The 25,336-nt window shown below is 42.5% G+C and overlaps 1 protein-coding gene across 3 annotated transcripts in view; it reads right to left on the bottom strand.

The window, feature by feature from the left end:
- The window catches only part of EVI5 (ecotropic viral integration site 5), a 282,059-nt gene extending 257,471 nt beyond the window's left edge, over positions 1 to 24,588 (bottom strand). For all 3 annotated transcript variants that reach the window (XM_030935805.1, XM_030935804.1, XM_030935803.1), the window contains exon 1: positions 24,264 to 24,588. The gene's annotated coding sequence lies outside the window, so the exon portion shown is untranslated. The remainder of the gene's footprint in view (positions 1 to 24,263) is intronic.
- Between the last annotated feature and the right edge of the window lie 748 nt (positions 24,589 to 25,336).

The following is a 25,336-nucleotide window of genomic DNA, read 5'->3' on the forward strand; positions in this document are numbered from 1 at the left end:
CCTATTAAAGAAATTCTATTAACTAAAATATTAAAGCAGAAATTATATTTGAAAATGAAGTTGTCAACATGAAAATTCCTAACTTATCTGAAAACAGCCTATTATAGACTATACTTAATCATTTTCTGCTACATCAATGTAGTAATACTAATATTTTTTAAAAGGTCTGAGAGTGGGAGGGTGGGAGGCAGGTAAGGAAGGAGAAGTTACTTACTGGGTACAATATACACCATCCGGGTGATGGCTACACTAAAAGTCCAGACCTCACCACTACACAATATAACCATGTAACGAAAACTGCACTTGTACCCCTAAATCTGTAAAAACAAAAAAAAAGGGGCTGTGCATGGTGGCTCACACCTGTAATCCCAGCACCTTGAGAGGTCAAGGCAGGAGAATCAATCCCTTGAGTACAGGAGTTCGAGACCAGCCTGGGCAACATAGGAAGACCTTGTCTCTACAAATACATTAAAAATTAGCCAGGTGTAGTGGCACATGCCTGTGGTCCCAGCTACTCAAGAAGCTGAGGTGGGAGGACTGCTTGAGCCTGGGAGGTCAAGATTGTAGTGAGCCATGATCACACCATTGCACTTGGCCTGGGCAGCAGAGTGAGAGTTTGTCTCAAATAAATAAATAAATATATATATATATATATATATATATATATATATAATAAAAATGTTTAAAGGTCTCAAGAATATCAACAAAAATTTTTATAATTTTTGTATTAAATATAAACCCTATAAACCCAAACAGAAACATTTGAAATTTTCCTGACTTTAAAATTAACATTTTGAGGCAGGCACGGTGGCTCACACCTGTAATCCTAGTGCTTTCAGACGCCAAATTAGCCGGGCATGGTGGTGTGTGCCTGTAGTTCCAGCTACTTGGGAGGCTAATGCAGGAGGATCACTGGCACCCTGGAGTTTGATGCTGCAATGAGCTATGATCATGCCACTACACTCTGGCCTAGGTGAAAGAACAAGACTCTGTCTTTAAAAATAAATTAATGAGGCCGGGCGCGGTGGCTCAAGCCTGTAATCCCAGCACTTTGGGAGGCCGAGACGGGCGGATCACGAGGTCAGGAGATCGAGACCATCCTGGCTAACACAGTGAAACCCCGTCTCTACTAAAAAAATACAAAAAACTAGCCGGGCGTGGTGGCGGGCGCCTGTAGTCCCAGCTACTCGGGAGGCTGAGGCAGGAGAATGGCGTGAACCCAGGAGGCGGAGCTTGCAGTGAGCTGAGATCCGGCCACTGCACTCCAGCCTGGGCGACAGAGCGAGACTCCGTCTCAAAAAATAAATAAATTAATTAATTAATTAAATTAACATTTGGGGCTGGCTATGGTGGCTCACACCTGTAATCCCAGCACTTTGGGAGGCCCAGGAGTGAGAATCACTTGAGACCAGGAGTTTGAGGCTGTAGTGAGCTATGATTGTGACACTCCACTCCAGCCTGGGTGACAGAGGGAGTCTCTTAAAAAATAAATAAATAGAATTTAAGTGAAAGGAAACCTCTTAACTTCATAAACTATAAGCAACAGTTTCTAAAGAAAAAGGAAGAAGAGAAAATGAGAGAAAATCAATAGAGAAAAAGCATCAAATGGCTACCACATCATAATTATACGCCTATATCAGAGGCAAATGGAAGTTTTCAACGGGTAAGAGAAACACTAAACTAATCTAAGTTGGTTACAGTACTTAAGTTTAAAAAAAAATTCTAAATATAAAATGTCAGGTTTGTGGTTAATTTTTTATATTTAATGCTCCAGTAGTATGAGTTTGTGTTTTAGTTGCAAATTTATATTTATATTCACTGTTAGAGAACTTTACTAAACAGTACCACATGCACTGCTCCCTGGCTAAATAAAACCCCTAAACCAGCTAAACAGCTCAGAAATATCTTGAGCTACATACAAAGTTACCACATATACCTACACTCATTTTTGCAACAGTTCAAAACATCTGAGTGCTGCTGATATTTTTGTGTTATCTGATCAAGGCATTTCACATGAATAAATGAAGTATTACTCAGTTTTAGCATTTTCAATGTTTGTTAATCTAGGAATATTTAAAATGATAGTAGACCACAGGTGTGGCAAGAAGTCTTTCCATAATTCCGTTTCTACTCTGAGACAGAACACATTTTTAAATTTCCTCTTCCTGGTCCTTACATGTAAGGAAAAATACCAGCCATACTCTTAGATTCAATAAAACCAGAGTTAGTAGCTGGTGATACTGATTACCAAACTTATTTCAAGATATCCAAAACTATACGAGATAGAGCATAAAATTACCTTGAAGAATTAGCATTTATTTGGTATCTGAAACCTTTTGAATTATACAAGTGCAACTTCACTCAAAAATACTTAATGAAATACTTTAACCAGCCATTTAATCTACTACCTAGTATTAAAAGATTTTTCAAGTTAATATGTCCAGTATATTCATTGCTAGGTCATACTTATTTCTTATGAAGAAATAATGATTTTAAAACTATAAATAACAAATTACAATTTATTTGTTACAAATAACAAAAATTACCATGGTCTGTGAATCTGAAGTAAGTTTCCTACATGCTAAAAAATTATGTCTTATTTAATGTTATATGCTTCGGTAAACACAATCTATAAAAGAATTATACAAACCCAGGACCTCTTCTGCTACTAGGCCAACCTAAATCATCCAATGAACAGAATAATTAATATTTTTAAGTACATACATCAGTTTTATAAGGTGGACAATATAATCCATATTACCACAAGAAAATTGTCATATAGGCAATTTCAGTAATATATTTAACCATTTGGTAATTCAACAAAACTGAAATCAGTTTTGCTACCAGATATTCCTTAGATATATCTTCAATTTCATTTGAGGTTTCTGCATTTTTTTCCTTTCTTTCTTTTTTTTTTAAATAGAGATGGGGTCTCACCATGTTGCCCAGGCTGGTTTTGAACTCCTGGGCTCAAGTGATCCTCCCGCCTCAGCCTCTCAAAGTGCTAGGATTACAGGTGTGAGCCGCTGTAGCTGGCTGCTTTATGCATTTCGCTTTCCTTTAATATTATAATCACAAAATTCATATAGCTGCTATTTATACTGACCACCAAAACATATAGCAAGTACTGTTCTAGGCACTACATGCTATTATTTCCACTCCTCATGACCAACTTTACACAGTAAATATCAAGACACATATTTTTCTGATTAAAAAAAAAAAAGACCCAGAAAGTTTATAAACAACAAAGACATGAAACAAAATCCATGTTCTACGACACCATGCCACTTTTTTTCCCAGGCATCAATTCTTTTTACAATCAAATTATTTTCAACACAGAATTTTGTTGGATTCCCTACCAAACCTAAAGTTGCCTTCCTTCATAGAGAAGGAATTATTACTACATGAACCATTTTGCTGTATTACCAAATTACTGATTTCCCCACAAATCCTTTTGTATTAAAACTCCGGGAAAAGGGCGGGGCACAGTGGCTCATGCCTGTAATCCTAACACTTTGGGAGGCCAAGGCAGGAGGGTCGCTTCAGACCACAAGTTCGAGACCAGCCTGGGTAACATAGTGAGATCTCATATCCACAAAAAAATCTTTTAAAAACTAGCCAGGCATGGTGGCATGTGCCTCTAGTTCTGGCTACTCAGGAGTCTCACACAGGAGTCTGTCCAAGTGTCAGGAGTCTGACACTTGGGATTACTTGAGCCCAAGAGTTCAAGTTTACGTGAGCTATGATCATGCCACTCCACTCCAGGCTGGATGACAGATTAAGACCCTGCAAAATAATAATAATAATAATAAATAAAATATATTGAATGAGAACACTGGAAAACTGAAATTTGATTATTTAAGCTGCACCTAAAATTGTTATACCTAAGCTGTTCAAGCTCACAAGTGAGGAGCTAAGCCTATTCCCTAACCTCAACCTTCCAATGCCACAACAAAATTGTTTTGTTTCATTTTGTTTTTTAAAAAAAAGGATATCCACACACAATTTTTTCTTGACAGCAGCAAAGGTATTAAAATACCTGTTTCCTTATGTTTCATGCTAGTGCTTAAAAATACAAATTCAGAACAAGTAACTGTTAAAATACAGCATATATTATATGAATTTTAAATTTCAGTAGACACAATATATCGAGCACTGTGTTAAGTATGCTCAACAGCATTATCATTCCCTGCCCGATGTGAAATAAGAATGAATTACCACTGTTTTGAAAAATCCTAAAATGTCAACAAGAATCTCAATATAATCCTCCAAATGGGTAAATAGTGCCTAGTTCACAGCAAAGGCCTAAAAACTCTATTTTAATGCTACTCATTTTAATTACTTTAATTACACAGGTAATTACTTTAATTACAGTAGTTCCTCCTTATCTGAGGTTTCACTCTCCACAGTTTCAGCTACCTGCCATCAACCTGGTCCAGAAATATTACTTGGAAAATTCCAGAAATAAACAATTCATTAATTCTCGGCCGGGTGCGGTGATTCAAGCTTATAATCCCAGCACTTTGGGAGGCCAAGGCAGGCAGATCACTTGAGGTCAGGAGTTCGAGAACAGCCTGCCAAAATGGTGAAACCCTGCCCCTACTGAAAATACAAAAATTAGCTGGGCGTGGTGGCATGCACCTGTAATCCTGGCTACTCGGGAGGCTGAAACAGGAGAATCACTGGAACCTGGGAGGCGGAGGTTGCAGTGAGCTAATATCACACCACTGTACTCCAGCCTGGGCGACCCAGCAAGACTCCATCTCAAAAAAAAAAAAAAAAAAATCCAATTCATCAATTCGAAATTACATGCCATCTGTCCTGTTCCACCTGGAACATGAATCATCACTTTGTCCAGTGTATCCATACTGTATATGCTATCCGCCTGTTAGTTACTTAGTAGGCATCTCGGTTATCAGATCCACTGTTGTTGCTGTATGACAGTGCTTGTGTTCAAGTAATCCTTATTTCACTCAATAATATTTGACTAGTAATAATTAATTGTTGTCTTTACTCTGTTACTGTGCCTAATTTATAAATAAAACTCTATCATAGGTAGGTAGGAACAGGTAAACACATACTATGCATAGAGCTTGGTCCTACCCACAGTTTCAGGTATCACTAGCAGTTTTGGAATGTATCTCCTGAGGATAAGGGGGAACTACTGTGTAGGTAAAAGAAAAGAGCAATGAAATTATGAGGTGGAAAAAATGTTCTATCTTAATGAAAACTGGATAAAAGATACATGTGAAAAATCAGGGAATCCTGGCACAAATATACTAAATATCAGTAAAATAATTTTTAAAGGTCTTCTGCATCTCAGCTAGTAAAGTACTATGTTCTATTAACAAGATGCGTGGCTTTGACAAGTTATTTAAGCTCTTTTTTTTAATTATACTTTAAGTTCTAGGGTACATGTGCATAACGTGCAGGTTTGTTACATATGTATACTTGTGCCATGTTGGTGTGCTGCACCCATCAACTCGTCAGCACCCATCAACTCATCAATTACATCAGGTATAACTCCCAATGCAATCCCTCCCCCCTCCCCGTGATAGGCCCTGGTGTGTGATGTTCCCATTCCCGAGTCCAAGTGATCTCATTGTTCAGTTCCCACCTATGAGTGAGAACATGCGGTGTTTGGTTTTCTGTTCTTGTGATAGTTTGCTGAGAATGATGGTTTCGGCCGGGCGCGGTGGCTCAAGCCTGTAATCCCAGCACTTTGGGAGGCCGAGACGGGCGGATCACGAGGTCAGGAGATCGAGACCATCCTGGGTAACATGGTGAAACCCCGTCTCTACTAAAAAAATACAAAAAACTAGCCGGGCGAGGTGGCGGGCGCCTGTAGTCCCAGCTACTTGGGAGGCTGAGGCAGGAGAATGGCGTAAACCCGGGAGGCGGAGCTTGCAGTGAGCTGAGATCCGGCCACTGCACTCCAGCCCGGGCGACAGAGCGAGACTCCGTCTCAAAAAAAAAAAAAAAAAAAAAAAAAAAAAAAGAGAATGATGGTTTCCAGCCACATCCATGTCCCCACAAAGGACACAAACTCATCCTTTTTTATGGCTGCATAGTATTCCATGGTGTATATGTGCCATATTTTCTTAATCCAGTCTGTCACTGATGGACATTTGGGTTGATTCCAAGTCTTTGCTATTGTGAATAGTGCCACAATAAACATACGTGTGCATGTGTCTTTATAGCAGCATGATTTATAATCCTTTGGGTATATACCCAGTAATGGGATTGCTGGGTCACATGGTACTTCTAGTTCTAGGTCCTTGAGGAATCGCCATACTGTTTTCCATAATGGTTGAACTAGTTTACAATCCCACCAACAGTGTAAAAGGGTTCCTATTTCTCCACATCCTCTCCAGCACCTGTTGTTTCCTGACTTTTTAATGATTGCCATTCTAACTGGTGTGAGCTAGCCACAAGTAGAAAGCTGAAACTGGATCCTTTCCTTACTCCTTATATGAAAATTAATTCAAGATGGATTAGAGACTTAAATGTTAGACCTAATACCATAAAAACCCTAGAAGAAAACCTAGGCAATACCCTTCAGGACATAGGCTTGGACAAGGACTTCACGTCTAAAACACCAAAAGCAACGGCAACAAAAGCCAAAATTGACAAATGGGATCTAATTAAACTAAAGAGCTTCTGCACAGCAAAAGAAACTACCATCAGAGTGAACAGGCAACCTGTAGAATGGGAGAAAATTTTTGCAATCTACTCATCAGACAAAGGGCTAATATCCAGAACCTACAAAGAACTCAAACAAATTTACAAGAAAAAAACAAACAACCCCATCAAAAAGTGGGCAAAGGATATGAACAGACATTTCTCAAAAGAAGACATGCATACAGCCAACAGACACATGAAAAAATGCTCATCATCACTGGCCATCAGAGAAATGCAAATCAAAACCACAATGAGATACTATTTAAGCTCTTTGAACCTTGGTTTCCTTGAATTATATAATAATTCCAACACTTTCCTGTTGTAACATTTCAGAGAAAATTTATACAGACTCAAAAAAGCAGATTTTTTTGGCAGAGCACGGTGGCTCACACCTGTAATCCCAGCACTTTGGGAGGCCAAGGCAGGTGGATCACTTGAGGCCAAGAGTTCAAGACCAGCCTGGCCAATGTGGCGAAACCCTGTCTCCACTAAAAATACAAAAATTAGCTGGGCATGGTGGTGCACGCCTGTAATCCCAGCTACTTGGGAAGCTGAGGAAAGAGAATCACTTGAACCTGGGAGGCGGAGGTTGCAATAAGCCAAGATCACACCACTGCACTCCAACCAGGGCAACAGAGCGAGACCCTATCTCAAAAAAAAAAGAACTCACATAAGATTGTCTTTTATGCAATGGTTAGTTTCAAATATAACAGGTAAAAAAATTCTCAAAATGTTATACTATAATAGAAAACTAAGGTCTTAATTCCCTGAGCTCCATATACTAGGCTACAGAAACAATTACACATTTCTGGGACAAGTCAATACAATGAGAGTACATTAGCAAGACTAAAGATACATAGCTACACAATAACTGACTTTCAGAAAATGCCAAAAAAGCATTTAGGACTGCAAGAGATTTTTTAAAATCTGATATTAAAGGAATCTAAAGTGTTACACACTTAACTCTGACACATATTCACACCCCTCTAGTTCTCACCTGCCACAGGCAAGTAAGTGTTCTGTCTGAAGTCAGAAGACTTCTGTCAGAGCTTATGCTCTTTGGACTCTCCTAGAGCTCAGGTGATTGCTCCCTTCTTCCCAGTTTCTGCTCTCAATTTTTAAACATGCTCCTCCGCCATATTTAAAAATCTTGGCCGGGTGTGGTTACTGACTGACACCTGTAATCCCAGGACTTTGGGAGGCCAAGGCAGGTGGATTGCTTGATCCCAGGAGTTTAAAACCAGTCTGGGCAACAAGATGAAATCCCATCTCTGCAAAAAATACAAAAAGTAGCCAGATATGGCAGCACATGCCTGTAGTCCCAGCTACTCGGGAGGCTGAGGTGAGAGGACTGCTTAAGCCCAGCAGATCAAGGCTGCAGTAAGCCATGAATGCACCACGGCACCCCAGCTTGGGCGACAGGGCAAGACCCTGTCTCAAAAAAACAAAACAAAAAATCTCGCTGGATCTTACATCCCCCAAAGTACCCTGTGTCTCACTGTATCCTCCCTTCCCCATAGCTAAGCAACTACAAAAAATGTTTACCTTTTCACTCTTTCCTTTCTCACCTCCCACTTTTTCATTGCAAACTGGCTTCTATTCTACCATTTTTCTGAAACCACACTTAACCAAGGTTACTTACTGAGAACCTCTTTGTTGCTAAATCAACTAAACACTTGACAGTCCTTATCTTACTTGATCTCTCTGCAACATGTGCCCCAGTACCATTCTCTCCTTTTATTCTGATATTTCTGATTACAAAATACATGTTAAGAATCCAAATATCACAGAAAAAAATGGAAGTCCAAGTACTCTGTAATCTCTCTCTCAAAGACAGTCACAGTTAACAACATGGTAATGCATTCATCAAGATTTCTTTTCTAATAATACATATGACATATAGGTATATAGGTAATTTTTTAGATTTTACAATATTAGAAAATTTTACATAATTCCTTGACAATTTATTTTACTTAACGTACTTTGATCTTCTGTCCTTGTCGGTATTTGCGGCATGAAGATTAATTCCTCCCCTCCCCACGTACACCCGCCACCCTACCTGAACCAGGCAAAGAGCTCCATATCCTAATACCTGGAACCTGTGACTATGTTATCTTATATGGCAGAAGGTGCTTTGCAGCTGTGATTAAGTTAAAGATCTTGAGATAGGCCAGGCACAGTGGCTCACGCCTGTAATCCCAGCACTTTGGGGGGCTGAGGCAGGCAGATCACGAGGTCAGGAGTTCGAGACCATCCTGGCTAACATGGCGAAACCTTGTCTCCACCAGAAATATATAAAATTAGCCAGGCGTGGTGGTAGGCACCTGTAGTCCCAGCTACTCGAGAGGCGGAGGCAGCAGAACGGCGTGAACCCGGGAGGCGGAGCCTGCAGTGAGCTGAGGTGGCGCCACTGCACTCTAGCCTGCATGACACAGTGAGACTCCGTCTCAAAAAAAAAAAAAAAAAGATCTTGAGATGGGAGGTTATCTTACATTATCTGGGTTGTGCCTGATCTAATCACAAAAGTCCTTATGAGAGAGAAAACAATGTGAAGGCTCAAACAGAAAAAATTTGAAAATGCTATACTGCTGGGTTTGAAGATGGAGGATGCGGCCAAGGAATGCAATGCAAGGAATACAAGGAACACAGCTCCAGAAGATGGAGAAGATTCTCCCCTCGAGCCTCCAGAAGAAACCAGCCCTGCTACAATCTTGACTTTAACCCAGTGAAACATTTTGAACTCTGACCTTCGGAACTGTGAGAGACTAAATTTGTTTTAAGTCACTAAGTTTGTACTAATTTGTTACAGCAGCACCGGAAAGTAACACAGTATACACACCATATTCCATAAGCTGTATAGCATTCCATCACACAAATGTACTATACTTTATTTAACTAATCCTCTATTGATGGATACTTGGGGTGCTTCCCATTTTTTACTATTATTAATATATGTTAAACACATTTTTCCACATGTGTACGTTTCTCTAGGATTTATTTCATAAAGTACAACTACTGGGACAAGTAACATGATATTATAAGTTTTAACAGATATAAAAAGAAACCTCCAGAAGTCTGGGTTTTTTTGTTTGTTTTTTGAGACACGGTTTCGATCTGTCACCCAGACTGGAATGCAATGGCCCGATCCCAGTTCATTGCAACCTCCACCTCCCGGGTTCAAGTGATTTTCCTGCCTTAGCCTCCCAAGTAGCTGGGATTACAGGCACCTGACACCACGCCCGGCTAATGTGTATTTGTATTTTTGTAATTTGTAATTGTATTTTTAGTAATGACAGGGTTTCACCATGTTGCCCAGGTTAGTCTTGAACTCCTGACCTCAGGTGATCCACCCGCCTCGGCCTCCCAAAGTACTGGGATTACAGGAGTGAGCCACAGCGCCCGGCCAGAAGTCTGTATTTTTACTCACACTAACAACATTCCAGTCCCTCCCTCCCTCTTCAAAGTTCTATTTTTTTTAACTTCTGTTAAATCACTTTCCTTGGTTTCCTTTTATAGTGGCTACTCCTTTTGTTCTTATGCAGACTCTTCTTCAGTTCATTTCTTAAATGTTAATGGTCCCCAACATTCCAATTCCATTCTATCCTTCCTACACACACTCCCAGAGATATTTCATACTTCCTTTTACCCCCAATTACTACTTACAAACAAAATGGAATTCATTACTCCTTCCCTTTAAATCTTTTCCTCCACAGTGTTCCAACATCCAGCAACCTATCACAGACATATAGGGGTCACCTGATCCCTACCTTATCCTCACCCCATATATCAAGTCTAAGGAGTTCATGTCCTTATAGCACTAGAATCCATTAGCTTATCTACCTCCCTACCAATTCCTTGGATAAGGAATACATCAATTTTCTTTTTTCTTTTTTTTTTTTTGAGACGGAGTCTCCCTCTGTCACCCAGGCTGGAGTGCAGTGGTGCAATCTCAGCTCACCATACTCTCCGCCTCCCGGGTTCAAGCAATTCTCCTGCCTCAGTCTCCCAAGTAGCTGGGATTACAGGCGTGTGCCACCACGCCCGGCTGGAACACATCAATTTTCAAGTGTATTACTTTACTGTGTGTTTTCCCTATTCCAAGTCTTATACCCCACTGTACCAGAATATTCTTTTTTTTTTTTGAGACGGAGTCTCACTCTGTCGCCCAGGCTGGAGTGCAATGGTGCGATCTCAGCTCACTGCAACCTCCGCCTCCCAGGTTCAAGCGATTCTTCTGCCTCAGCCTCCTGAGTAGCTGGGATTACAGGCATGCACCACCACACCCAGCTATTTTTTGTATTTTTAGTAGAAACGGGGTTTCACCATGTTGATCAGGCTGGTCTCAAACTCCTGACCTCGTGATCCACCCTCCTCGGCCTCCCAAAGTGCTGGGATTACACGCATGATCCACTGCACCAGCCTGCCCACTGTCTCAAAATAATCCTTCTAAAACTCAATTCTGATTTGTCACTCAACTAGATGGCAGGTTGGAATGTAAAATAGTGTAATTTCTTGGGGAAAATTGTTCAGCATTGTCTTCTAAAGTTAAACATACATCTTCCCTATGACTCAGTAATTCCACCACTATTTATTTATCCAAGATAAATGATAGTGTATGTCTACAAAAAGACTCACAGTCAAAACTTCATAGCGGCCGGGTGCAGTGGCTCATGCCTGTAATCCCAGCCCTTTTGGAGGGTGGGGCGGGTGGATCACCTGAGGACAGGAGGAGTTCAGGACCAGCCTGCCCAACACGGTGAAACCCTGTCTCTACTAAAAATACAAAATTAGCCAGGAGTGGTGGTGCACGCCTGTAATCCCAGCTACATGGGAGGCTGAGGCAGGAAAATCACTTGAACCTGGGAAGTGGAGGTTGTACTGAGCCGAGATCACGCCATTGCACTCCAGCCTGGGTGACAAGAGCAAAACACCATCTTAAAAAAAAAAAAAAAAGGGCCAGGCATGGTGGCTGACACCTGTAATCCCAGCACTTTGGGAGCCCAAGGCGGGCAGATCACCTGAGGTCGGGAGTTCAAGACCAGCCTGACCAACATGGAGAAACCCCATCTCTACTAAAAATACAAAATTAGCCAGGCATGGTGACACATGCCTGTAATCCCAGCTACTCAGGAGGCTGAGACAGGAGAATGTCTTGAACCCGGGAAGCAGAGGCTGCAGTGACCCGAGATCGCCAGATTGTGCCATTGCACTCCAGCCTGAGCAACAAGAGCAAAACTCTGTCTCCAAAAAAAAAAAAAAAAAAAAAAACCTTCATAGCTACTTTATTCATAATAGCCAAATAGGAGATGGGACAAATAAATTGTGTTATATTCATACAATGTATTAATATGCATGGATTAAGAAGAACTATTGATATGTGCAAGATCATTGATGAATTTCAAAAACATTTTTTTGACCAAAAGAAGCAGACACAAAAGAATACACACTGTTATTCTACTTATGTGAAGTTCAAGAACAAGAAAAACTAATCTATGGTAAAAGATATCACCACTCCAGACTGGGCAACAGAGCAAGACCCCCAAAAATTAGCCAAGTGCAGTGGCACAAATCCTGTTGTCCCAACTAACTTGGAAGGCTGAGGCGTGAAGATTGCTTGGGCCCAGGAGTTCAAGGCTGCACTGAGCTATGATCACGACACTGAACTCCAGCCTGGGAAACAGGGCGAGACCTCATCTCTAAAAACAAAACAAAACAATCACAACAATGGGGATTAAAGCAACTACAATATAAATGATTCACATAGGTGAATCAAAACTCATTAAATTGGTCAGGTGCAGTGGCTGACGCCTGTAATCCCAACACTTTGGGAGGCCGAGGCAGGAGCATCACTTAAGGCCAGGAATTCAAGACTAGCCCTACGCAACATAACAAGACCCCATCTCTATGAGAAAAAAAATGCTTTTTAATTAGCCAGGTGTGGCGGCACAAACCTGTAGTCCCAGCTACTCAGGAGGCTAAGGTGGGAGGATTGGTTGAGCCCGGGAGGTCAAGGCGGCAGTGAGCCATGATCACCCCACTGCACTACAGTATGGGTAACACAGCAAGACCCTGTCTCCAAAAAAACACAAAAACAAAAAACAAAAAAATTATAAATTATTTCTGGAATTTTCCATTTAATATTTTCAGACTGTAATTGACCACAGTTAAGTAAAACTGCAGATAAGAAAGAACTACTGTATTCAAAGACATTACATTATTCATGACTTATCCCCAAAATCCATTTTCAATTTACTTCAAGGTCCTTTCACCATCAAATTATGCTCAGTTTTCCAAACTATCCTGATTTCTGGTATGCCTGAAGATATTACATTTTTCTTCTACCTTTCTCATGTATTTCATTCAAATATATTACATAATTAATCATTAAAGCTACACTTTTATACAGTATCTGCTAATGCTGTTCTGATAGTCACTAGCATAATTTACGAGCACACTGATTCACTTCTGATACACAAAAGATTCAGGACAAAGACAACAGCAAATAATCATTTGAGCACCAACTCAGAGACAAAATTCCCACCCTTCCTTCTATCTCAGTGCTTATACTTTGCTATGAACAAACAAAAAAAGCATTTATCCATAATAAAGCAAGTTTTGTTCCTATCTCTCAACAAGGTCCCTTTCAAGAACAAAGGAGCTAGTAGTTACTTACGAAGAGTCCGGATAACAAACTTACAAGACACTAAATAGCAAAAACAAGGAAAATCCAGATAACAGCCAGTTTAACAAACTTTAGGGAACACTTTTCAGAGAGTTGGATGAGCACAAAGAACAATTAACAAGCCACTAAACCCACATTGTCTTTGGCCACTTAAAAGGATAAACTGCAAACAGTACAAGCAGAGAAAGCTCTCTTGAAGTAAACAGCTAAAAATGCAACAAATAAACATACCAGGCTAGTAGCAATACCTAGTGAGAAACAACATGACACTTTGCAAGCAAACTTATGGGGTCACTATCAACAGGTTCTAACAACAATTAATTAATCTACATTCTTCCAATGAGGAAGGACTATCGTAACACCATGAGAGATAGTAAAAATTCCCATGTCATCTGACTGATATCTTGAATTTTATACACAAACACAAAAGTAAAATACAGTCATGCACCACATAAGAACATTTCAGTTAATGGATACCATATATCCTGGCCCTGGCTGGGCGTGGTGGCTCATGCCTGTAATCCCAGCACCTTGGGAGGCTGAGGCAGGTGGATCATTCGAGGTCAGGAGTTCAAGACCAGCCTGGCCAATATAGTGAAACTCCGTCTCTAATAAAAATGTAGAAATTAGCCAGGTGTAGTGGTGTGTAATCCCAGCTACTGGGAGGCTCAGGCAGGAGAATAGTTTGAAGTCAGGAGGCAGAAGTTGCAGTGAGCCGAGATAGCGCCACTGCACTCCAGCCTACGAGACACAGCGAGACCCCATCTCAAAAAAAAAAAAAAGAGGGTGGCCTCACGAGATTATAATATAGTACTTTTGGTGTATCTTTGCTGTTTAGATACACAAGTACCACTGTGTTACAACTGCCTACAGTATTCCATACAATAACAAACTGTACAGTTTGTAGCCTAGGAGCAAAAGGCTATACTATATAGCCTACGTGTGTAGTAGGCTCTACTATCTAGGTTTGTCTAAGTGTACTTACTCCATGATGTTTATGCAGCAGTGATATTGTCTAACAACTCATTTCTCAGAACGTACCCCCATTGTCAAACAACACATGACTGACTGTTATTAACTTGTGGTAGAAAGAAAAGGCCAGTGGAGATTTTGTGCAGTGAGAAGCAGGCTTTTGTATTTTATAAGACTTGTTAAAAATTAATTTGAAAAGCAATATGTAGGGCTCGCAGGTTTTTATTTTTTGCCAAATATTAGAAGGAAAAATCTACCTACTATCTAGAACCACAACTTCATAAGAAAAAGGGCATTTTAATACAGAAAAAGGATGGATATAATTTAAAGGTGAATAAATTGTATAAACATTGACAACATTTCATTTCATCATGAACTTCATGGTAAAAACTCTGACTCAAAGAGCAGCATTTGGGAAGCTTCTGAGTTAGTAAGTGTTTTAAAGAAAATAAAAATATAGAATGTCAAAGAATAACAAAGCTATTAGAGATAATTAAAATAAAGACTTCAATGGGTGGTTTTATCATTCCCTTCATGTTAACTAGACACTAAAATCTCCACCTTATTAATCTTTAATAATAGCTGATAACTTTTTCTAGTTTAGAAGTGTTTCTCAAAATAAAAAGTTCTGAGTACTACCTCTCTCCATGATTGGATTTAAGCATTACTAACTGAAATGATAAAACTATCATGACTTTTTTTTTTTTTTTTAAGAGATGGAGTTTCACTCACTGTCACCCAGGCTGCAGTGCGGTGGTGTGATCTCGACTCACTGCAGCCTCTGCCTCCCATGTTCAAGTGATTCTCCTGCCTCAGCCTCCCAAGTAGCTGAGACTACAGGTGCACACCACCACACCCAGCTAATTTTGGGGGTTTTTTTGTTTTTTTATTTTTGTTTTTTTGAGATGGTGTCTCGCTCGTCGCCCAGGCTGGAGTGCAGTGGCAAGATCTCGGCTCACTGCAAGCTCCGCCTCCTGGTTCATGCCATTCTCCTGCCTCAGCCTCCCAAGTAGCTGGGACTACAGGTGCCCGCCACCACGCCAGGCTAATTTTTTTGTATTTTCTGTAGAGACGGGGTTTCACCGCGTGTTAGCCAGGATGGTCTCAATCTCCTGACCTTGTGATCCGCCCGCCTCGGCCTCCCAAAGTACTGGGATTACAGGCATGAGTCACCGTGCCCAGCCAATTTTTTGTATTTTTAGTAGAGATGGGGTTTCACTATGTTGGCCAGGCTGGTCTTAAACTCCTGACCTCAGATGATCCACCTGCCTCAGACTCCCAAAGTGCTGGGATTACAGGCGTAAGCCACCACCACACCCGGCCCATTATGACTTTTTAATAAATTTTGTTATATATTACAAATAAGCAAGATCTATTATTCACACAACATTTAATGCACACACGGATTTTCAGATCCCTTGTAGAGATCTACAGCCCAATCCATTTCTCCAGGCACTCATCTCCTCTTACCACGAGTTTCTCACATTTTAGGCTGGACGATTCCTTTAGAGAAGGTATCAAATAGCTCGTTAAACCGGATCATCTTCAAAATCACTTCTAATCTTGAGATTATAACATCCTGGGACAACGAGTACTTCTGAAAAGAATTTTGAGACTGCTAAAGAAATGACAGCTTGACCAATATTTAGGTCCTCTACCTCCTGACACTCTTTTCAGACGACTGTGAAGAAATTTAAAAGGAGGAGACAACAATGGAGGACAGGTGGCAACAAGTTTCTGTATAATGGAAAGCATACAGTGGACTTCCAGGGTGAGATGGCAGATTGAACACACACACATCTCATTTTGCTTTCTCCCAAAACTTTACTGAAACAAGGATAAAGAAAGTTGTGTAATTGTTGTTTGCTCTGTTTTTAGGACACACCCCATTAGGACAGGGACAATGAGACAATAGCAATAAAATTTTGGAAGCTCGAAAGCAGCTGGATAACTGACCTAGTCAAAGATGCCAAATTTTTTGTGTATGTGTGTGACGGTGTCTCACTCTGTCACCAGGCTGGAGTGCAGTGGCTCAATCTCAGCTCACTGCTACCTCCGCCTCCTGGGTTTAAGCAATCCTCCTGCCTCAGCCTCCTGAGTAGCTGGGACTACAGGCGCCCGCCACCACGCCCAGCTAATTTTTGTATTTTTAGTAAAGACGGGGTTTCACTATGTTGGCCAAGACGGTCTCAATCTCTTGACCTCATGATCTGCCTGCCTCAGTCTCCCAAAGGGCTGGGATTACAGGGATGAGCCACTGCACCCTGCCAAAGATGGCCAAATTCTAAGCCAGCAATGCTGACAACTAAGAACAAACCAGTTTATGCCACAGATTCCTCAAAAGGCTCAGGAACTGTCAGAACAAAGAGGGGAAGGGGGACTAAAAGAAAAGAGCAACTGAATGCTGAACAGTTAGAAACCCAGATTTCCTCCAAGCTGCCCCACCCTCAATGTGGCAGGTGACAGATTTCTTTTCTCAAGAGGGTAAACCATACAAGGTGGAAGACATAGGTATCTTAACAGAGACAGGTTGTGTGAGCCCATATCTAAATGTTCTATGGCTCCTCCTTACCCAACCCTCTTTTCCTGAGTTCCCAGATACTGACACTAGACCTCAACTCTCCAAACAGAAAACTGGAAGATACTCTCTGGAAAATATGACCGGGACAAAAGGAAAGATAAATACACTGGAGATAGCCTCAAACAATCCACCCAGACCAATCATTTCAATCTTGGCCACACACTGGAATTATCTTGGCAGCTTTAAAAAATACTAGTGCTAATCTACGGAGATAGAAATCAGAATAGTGGTCACCTCTGAGCTGGGAGTGAGACAACAGAAGAAAGGGATATAAAGGAATTTTCTAGAATTTTTTGCCATGCTCTACATCTTGTGTCAGCTACATGGTAAAAATCAAACTATACACTTAAATTCTGTGCATTTTATTGTATGTAGCCACACCTAATTTTTTTTTTAACTGTCGCTACCTGGGACCTATTCTCAGAAATTCTGACGTATTAGCAGTAGGGATTTTTTTTTTAAAGCTCTCCATGTGATTCTAATGTGCAGCCAAAGCTGAGAATCACTGCTTTAGACTCTAGAATATAGGGTAAAACTACACGTCCTTAAGCCCTACTTACAAGTTCAGGACTTCCCATCAGCTTTCAGTAGCCCACTCTTAATCATGAACAGACAACCAAGGATTACCAGTCTTCCAAGGAGGGCCTCTACTAATAAGACTATATCAAATAGGGAAAAAAAGTAACTTGGAGGAAACTATTCAAGGAAAAGAAGGTCTAGGTCAGGCACAGTGCCTCACGCCTGTAATCCTAGCACTTTGGGAGGCCAAGGTGGAAGGATCACCTGAGGTCAGGAGTTGACCAGCCTGGCCAACATGGTGAAACTCCGTCTCTACTAAAAACACAAAAATTAGCTGGGCATGATGGCGGATGCCTGTAATTCCAGCTACCTGAAAGGCTGAGACACGAGAATCGCTTGTACCCTGAAGATGGTGGCTGCAGTGAGCCAAGATCACACCACTGTGCTCTAACCTGGGCGGCTGAGACTCCGTCTCAAAAAAAAAAAAAAAAGGAAGGTTTAAGAAAATGATTTTTAACATTCTCAGAGAGATAAGAACAGATATGGCACCCATGAAACAAGAAGAAATAGAGAAATAAATGACTGAGTAGAGGAGGCTGAACCTACCGGCCTGCAAAAGGGAATACAATCAAGAAACAAGCTGAGGGAGTCTCTCTGAGCCTATTCTGGCTCAGGAGACTGCCGGATAAAGTGATATAAAAATTTTTTTTAATTTAAAAAATAAAAAGCAAGCTGATTTGGCTAACTCACAGAATCCCGGAAAGGCTCAGGATCTAGGAGCCTAGGAGTTCCCAGGTATAGGGTCAGTGGTGGAGAGGCATGGGGTTAAAGAGAAAGTAAATAGTTTAAAGTCTATGTAAGGTACAGTTGCACTCTACTCTAGGTTCCCTCCTCCGCCACCATTCCTATCTCATAAATTTATTTTCTAGAAACACTGACCTGGTGATATGGTTTGGCTTTGTGTCCCCACCCAAATCTCACCTTAAATTGTAATAATCCCCACATGTCAAGGGCAGGACCAGGTGGAGATAACTGAATCACAGGGGCAATTTCCCCCACCGTTATCGTGATAGTGAGTGAGTTCTCACGAGATCTGATGGTTTTACAGGGGGCTTCACCCTTTGCTGGGCATTCATTCGCTCTCCTGTTCCCCTGTGAAGAGGTGCCTTCCACCATGGTTGTAAGTTTCCTGAGGCCTCCCAGCCATATGGCACTGTGAGTCAATTACACCTCTTTTCTTTATAAATTACCCAGTCTTGGGTATTCTTCATAGCAGCATGAGAACAGACTAATACACCTGGTGAGACTCCAGACTCAAGAAAAGTAAAGTGAGGCTCAAGGCTGAAAGCCAAGGGGTTAAACAGAAGTGTGTTTCATGAAAAACAGCCCCTGCCCACAGCCCACTTCCTTTGTCCACCTCTCAGAACACTGGGAGCCAAGCATAGACCCTCTTCCCCTCCCCTAGATTTGATTCAGATACCCCTCTGCATGCTGCCAAGCCAATTTCCATCATAGTACTTCTCCTAGTGGAAGATAATGATCTTTTTTTTTAATTTCTACTATCCCCACTAGACTCCGAGCTCCTTCAGGGCAGAAGCAGCATCTTAATCAGTTTTGTATCCCCAGAGCCTAACACAATGACTATCAATATACTAAATACCATATAAATCTTTAATTGGTCCAACACACTGGCAATACCATGTTAAAAAATAACACCATGCAAAACTTAGTTGGAAATACTAGAACACAGAAGGTGTACTTTGGATTAGGTCATGAATAAAGAGTAAAGATTTAGAATTTATTGATAAAATGATGTCTCGGATTAGTTTAAAATAATCCCAGTGCCACCCCTCCCTCACCCTGCAAAAAATTCAGATGTTTTTCTACATGCAGGTCACAAATGTTTTAAAATATGTTACAATAACATCAAAACACATCAAATATCTAAGAATAAGTAACAAAAATATGCAAGGCTTCTACACAGAAAACAGAATATTACCAAGAGAAATTCTTAAAAGACCTAGATACAGAGATATACCATGTTCATAAATTGACTCTCAATATTGAAACATCAATTATCTCCAAATTTATATATATTCAACTGTAATTCCAAAATTTGTGGAAATTGACAAGCAGATTCTGAAAATTATATGAAAATGCCAAGAGCCAAGAACAGCCCAGAAAACCTTAAGGAACAAAGTTGGAGAGCTTATATTACCACATATCAAGGTTTATTATAAAGTTACATTAATACAGTGATATTAGTGCAAGGATAACAAATACACAAATAAAACAGAACAAAGTATCCAGAAACAGACCCACACTAATTTCATAAATTAGCTGACCATACTGTTATCTGATTTATGAAAAAAAGTGCCACACAGTGGAGAGGACAAGGATGGTATTTGCAATAAATGGTGCTGGAGCAAACAGACGTCCATACAGTAAAAAGTGAAGAAAAAAAAAAAACAGTAAATCTTTTTCAGCATCTTAATCAGTTTTGTATCCTCCAAAAAAAGCAAAAAAAAATTTTTTTTTTTTTTTTTGAGATGGAGTCTCACTCTGGAACCCTGGCTAGAGTGCAATGGCACGATCTCAGCTCACTGCAACCTCAGCCTCCTGGGTTCAAGCGATTCTCCTGCATCAGCCTCCTGAGTAGCTGGGATTACAGGCGTATGCCACCATGCCAGCTAATTTTTTGTATGTTTAGTAGTGACAGGGTTTCACCACGTTGGCTAGGCTGGTCTCAAACTCCTGAGCTCGTGATCTGCCCACCTAGGCCTCCCAAAGTGCTGGGATTACAGGCATGAGCCACCATGCCCAACCTAAAAAAAGTGAATCTTGACCCCTGCGATTCATCAAGAATTTACGGTAAATTATACACCTTAAATGCAAAAAGTAGGGGATGGGTACAGTGGCTCACACCTGTAATCCCAGCACTTTGGGAGGCCGAAGAGGGCAGATTGCTTGAGCCCAAGAGTTTGAGACCAGCCTGGGTAATATGTTGAAACCCTGTCTCTACAAAACATACAAAAATTAGCTAGGTGTGGTGGCATATGCCTGTAGTCGTAGTCACAGCTACTTAGGAGGCTGAGGTGGGAGGACTGCTTGAGCACAGGAGGTAGAGGTTGCAGTGTGCTAAGATTGCACCACTGCACTTCAGACCCTATCTGAAAAAACATATATTTTTTTTCGCAAAAAGTAAAATAAAATTGTTATTAAGGCAACACAAAAAAAATATGTTCATATTTTCAGGTTAGGCACTGATTTCTTAAACAGGACACAAAAAGCAGTAACCATAAAGGACAAGATTGATAAAGTATACTTTATTAAAATTAAGAATCTCAGGCTGGGCACAGTGGCTCATGCCTGTAATCCCAACACTTTAGGAGGCCGAGGCAGGTGTAGGTGTATGACTTGAGCTCAGGAGTTCGAGAACAGCCTATGCAACATGGCAAAACCCCATTTCCACTAAAAATACAAAAATTAGCTGGGCATGGTGGTGCTCACCTGTAGTTCCAGCCTAAAAAAAAAAAATTAGGCAGGAGGATTACCTGAGCCTTGGGAGATCAAGATTGCAGTGAGCCATGATCATGCCGCTGTACTCAAACCTGGGCAACAGAGTGAGATTCTGTCTCAAAAAAAAAAAAAAAAAAAAAAAAAAAAAGGCCAGGCACGGTGGCTCACACCTGTAATCCCAGCACTTTGGGAGTCTGAGGCGGACGGATCATGAGGTCAAGAGTTCAAGACCATCCTGGCCAACATGGTGAAACCCTGTCTCTACTAAAAATACAAAAATTAGCGAGGCATGGTGGTACACACCTATAGTCCCAGCTACTCAGGAGGCTGAGGCAGGAGAATTGCTTGAACCCAAGAGGCAGAGGTTGCAGTGAGTCGAGATTGCGCCACTGCACTATAACCCAGCAACAGAGTGAGATTCCATCTTACAAAACACACACACACACATACACACACACACACACACAAATTAAGAATCTCCAGGCATAAGGCCGGGCACAGTGGCTCACGCCTGTAATCCCAGCACTTTGGGAGGCCGAGGTGGGCAGATCACGAGGTCAGGAGATCGAAACCATCCTGGGTAACACAGTGAAACCCTGTCTCTACTGAAAATACAAAAAAACAATTAGCCAGGCGTGGTGGCGGGATTCTATAGTTCCAGCTACTCGGGAGACTGAGGCAGGAGAATGGCATGAACCTGGAAGGCGAGGCTTGCAGTGAGCTAAGATCACGCCACTGCACTCCAGCCTGGGCGACAGGGCAAGATTCCGTCTCAAAAAAAAAAAAAAAAAAAAATCTCCAGGCATGAAAAAAACACCATTAAAAGACTGACAAGGCAAAATACAGACAGAAAAAATAAAAATGCAATACATATATATCCTAGAAAGGACTCATATCCAGAATAAAGTATTACAAATCAAAGAAAAATAAGCATATCAATGAAAACTGGGCAAAAAGACTTAACAGGCACTTCACAAGAGGAAATATAAATGGTCAACAAAAGATACTCAACCTCAGTACCAGGAAAATGCAAAATGAAACCACACTGATATATTACTGTACCTCTACTAGACTAGCAAAAAAACATTTCAACTGACAAGCACCAGCAAGGATGTGGGGTAACCAGAACATTCCCTGCTAATTGGTACAACCACTTTGGGAAAATGTTCAACAATATCTAATACTAAAGTTTTATCATGCATATACCTCTAAAATCAACAATGCCACTCCTATGTACATACTCCAATCTAGTAATGTTCTATTTCTTGATCTTTGGTGGTTCACTTAGTAAAAATTCATTACCCACAATGTTTTTTGTTTTTGTTTTTTTTGAAAGACGGTCTCACTCTGCCGTTCAGCCTGGAGTGCAGCGGCATGATCAAGGCTCACTGCAACCTCGACCTCCCTCGCTCTGGTGATTCTCCCACCTCAGCTTCCTGGGTAGCTCGGACTACCAGCACACACAACCACACACAGCTAATTTTTGTATTTTTAGTAGAAATAGGGTTTTGCCGTATTACCCAGGCCAGTCTCGAACTCCCGGGCTCAAGTGATCCACCTGCCTCTGCTTCCCAAAATGCTAGGATCACATGTGTGAGCCACCGCACCCGGACCACTTGCACATTTAGAATTGTGAACGTTTTCTCTATACTTCAGTAACTTGGTTCTAAGATTTATTTGACACAAAGTTCTCAGAAATCTTAGTTATCATTTTAGAATAGAAAAAAAGAGCTTCTGGGCCGCACCAGAAGTGCTCACACCTGTAATCTCAGCACTTTGGGAGGCTGAGGCGGGAGGATCATTTGAGGTCAGGGGTTCGAGACCAGCCTGACTAACACGGTGAAACCCCGTCTCTACCAAAAATACAAAAAAAAAAAAAAAAAAAATCAGCCAGGCGTGGTGATATATGCCTGTAATCCCCAGCTACTCGGGAGGCTGAGGCAGGAAAATATATCCAGCCTGGGCGACAGAGTGAGACTCAGCCTTAAAAAAAAAAAGGAAGAAAAGAAAAGAAAAAGAAGGCCGGGCACGGTGGCTCACACCTGTAATCCCAACACTTTGGGAGGCCGAGGTGGGTGGAACATGAGGTCAAGAGATCAAGACCATACTGGCCAACATGGTGAAACCTCGTGTCTACTAAAAATACAAAAATTAGCTGGGCGTGGTGGCACGCGCCTGTAGTCCCAGCTACTCGGGAGGCCGAGGCAGGAGAATTGCTTAAACACAGGAGGTGGAGGTTGCAGTGAACCAAGGTCGCCACTGCACTCCAGTCTGGCGACAGAGCGAGACTCCGTCTCAAAAAAAAAAAGAAAAGAAAAAGAAAAAAGAGATTCTGGTACACTGGTGAAATTCTACTAACAAAATTTTAATACAAAAAAAAGTTACTAACATATATCAGCTCTGAACAAAGATTAAAAACTACCAGATCACTTTTCTTTAACTTCAGTAAGCACTGGAATTCATTCTTTCGGCAAAGAAAGGAGTTTATTATTCAACACTGTAACCCAAAGAAAAGATACCACTTCAAGAAAATACTTCTTTTTCGAAAGCAGCCCTAGCAGCAATAGATAGAAGGAAAGCGAGGAAACCATTCCAAAAGGCTTGATTAACTCTTGGGTGAAAGGATGCCAAATGAGATGATCTAAGAAGCCCCAAAGACAGACACAGGGAAATCACAGCAACTCTTTGGAGTGCAAACACCACCACCACAATCCAACCTACCGGATATCCTGAGGTTAATTTGAGGCTTGCCCCACAGTCATAAGGTGATTCAGGGATGGCTACAAACTCTCCTCAAGTGCATCCTGGACCTGGCACATCTGCCTTGCCCATCACCAGCCTGGAGACAAGCCATGCGCAGAATCCCGGAGGCCAAATAAAGACGCCAACTTTGCAAGTCAGGGGCGCGAGCGCTCTCTCCCCTGAAGTGCCCAGAGGGAACCGACTTCTGGCCTCGAGGGTGAGGTGCAGGGTCAGTGTCCTCCACGGGATTTACGAGGACGTGCCCCCGAAGCTGCTCCGTCCCTCCACCGCCCTGGGACGCCACAGTTAGACCCGCCGACGAGTTTCTTCCCCAGTGCCCACGAGAAGGAGGGCTGCGACCGGCGGCGGCGGCGACAGGCGAGGAAGCGAGTGCAGGGAACTTAGGCCCTGGCGGGGCCGGGCGCGCCCGCCCCGCTCGCAGAGCAAAACTTGCGGCGCCCCCGCCCGCCGCGCCTGGGCCCAGCTGTGCGCCAGCGGAGCACGGACTCACCGCCCGCTCGACCTCCCGGCCTCCTGGCCCGCCCGGCCTGGCGCGGCGCCCCTCACCTTGGAAACGTTGAGTAGACTTCGCCGTAAACATTAACTTCCCATCCAGCCGGCAGCCGCGCCGCCGCGTCTCAGCGCCTCGGCCCCGCTCCTGGCTCCACGGGTCGCCCGTCCCGCCTTCCCAAAAGCACCACGCTCACTCAGAAGCTCAGGGCCGCCTCGCGACCCTCATCTACCCCTCCCGGTACCACCGCTGTCGGAATCGCCGCTAGCCCCTCGCCTGCCGGCCAGCTGGCTCCTCCAGGGTCCGGCCCGGCCGCGTCAGGAGAGCCCAAGGCGCAGGCGCAGCAGGGCCTTAAAGAGACCCGGCCGCCTCTACCGCAGAATGGGTTCGAGCAGGTTAGGGGCCTGGCGGGCAGGCAGAGAAAAGGAGAAGGCGAAGGGATTGGACGGAGTGCAGCGGGGGCGGGGAAATCCCTCTTTTCCTCTCCGCCTCTCTTTCAAAGCACCAGCCCTCAGCCCGGTAAGACGCCGACTTCCCCCGCCACTTGAACCGCCCCTTCCATGTTAAAGCCGTGGAAGACACACCCCCTCGGGGGCCCGAAGCGACCCAGAGCTTAAGACTGCAGGCCTCGCGCTGCCGCACTGGCCTGGAGCCTGACTTCCAGGCCCTGGGCACGTGGTGCAGACGCGCAGGCTTCGGAAGGCAGCCCCGAGCTCCCACAGAGGTGGCCTTAGGGCACTCTGAAAAACAATAATCAACGTGTAAATGACACTTGTAATGTACTCTTCCACGTCTCTACGCACTGGGTTTATGCAGACTCCTGCAGGGGGCAGAACATGGGCACAAATATGTAAGATTCAGCTGGGCAGCCCTCCAGCATCAACGAATTCTTAGAAGGAAAGTACTTCGTTTCGGACAGAAACAGCCTATTCTGGTCCAGGGAAAGCAGGCAAGAAAAATTAAAAAGGCAATACAGATTACTTTCATTATATGTTTAGAAGTGACAGCTAGGCAGGCCGGGCACGGTGGCTCACGCCTGTAATCCCAGCACTTTGGGAGGCCAAGACGGGCGGATCACGAGGTCGGGAGACAGAGACCACCCTGGCTAACACGGTGAAAACCCCGTCTC

This window comes from Rhinopithecus roxellana, chromosome 8, assembly GCF_007565055.1.
Source record: "Rhinopithecus roxellana isolate Shanxi Qingling chromosome 8, ASM756505v1, whole genome shotgun sequence".
NCBI lineage: Eukaryota > Metazoa > Chordata > Mammalia > Primates > Cercopithecidae > Rhinopithecus > Rhinopithecus roxellana.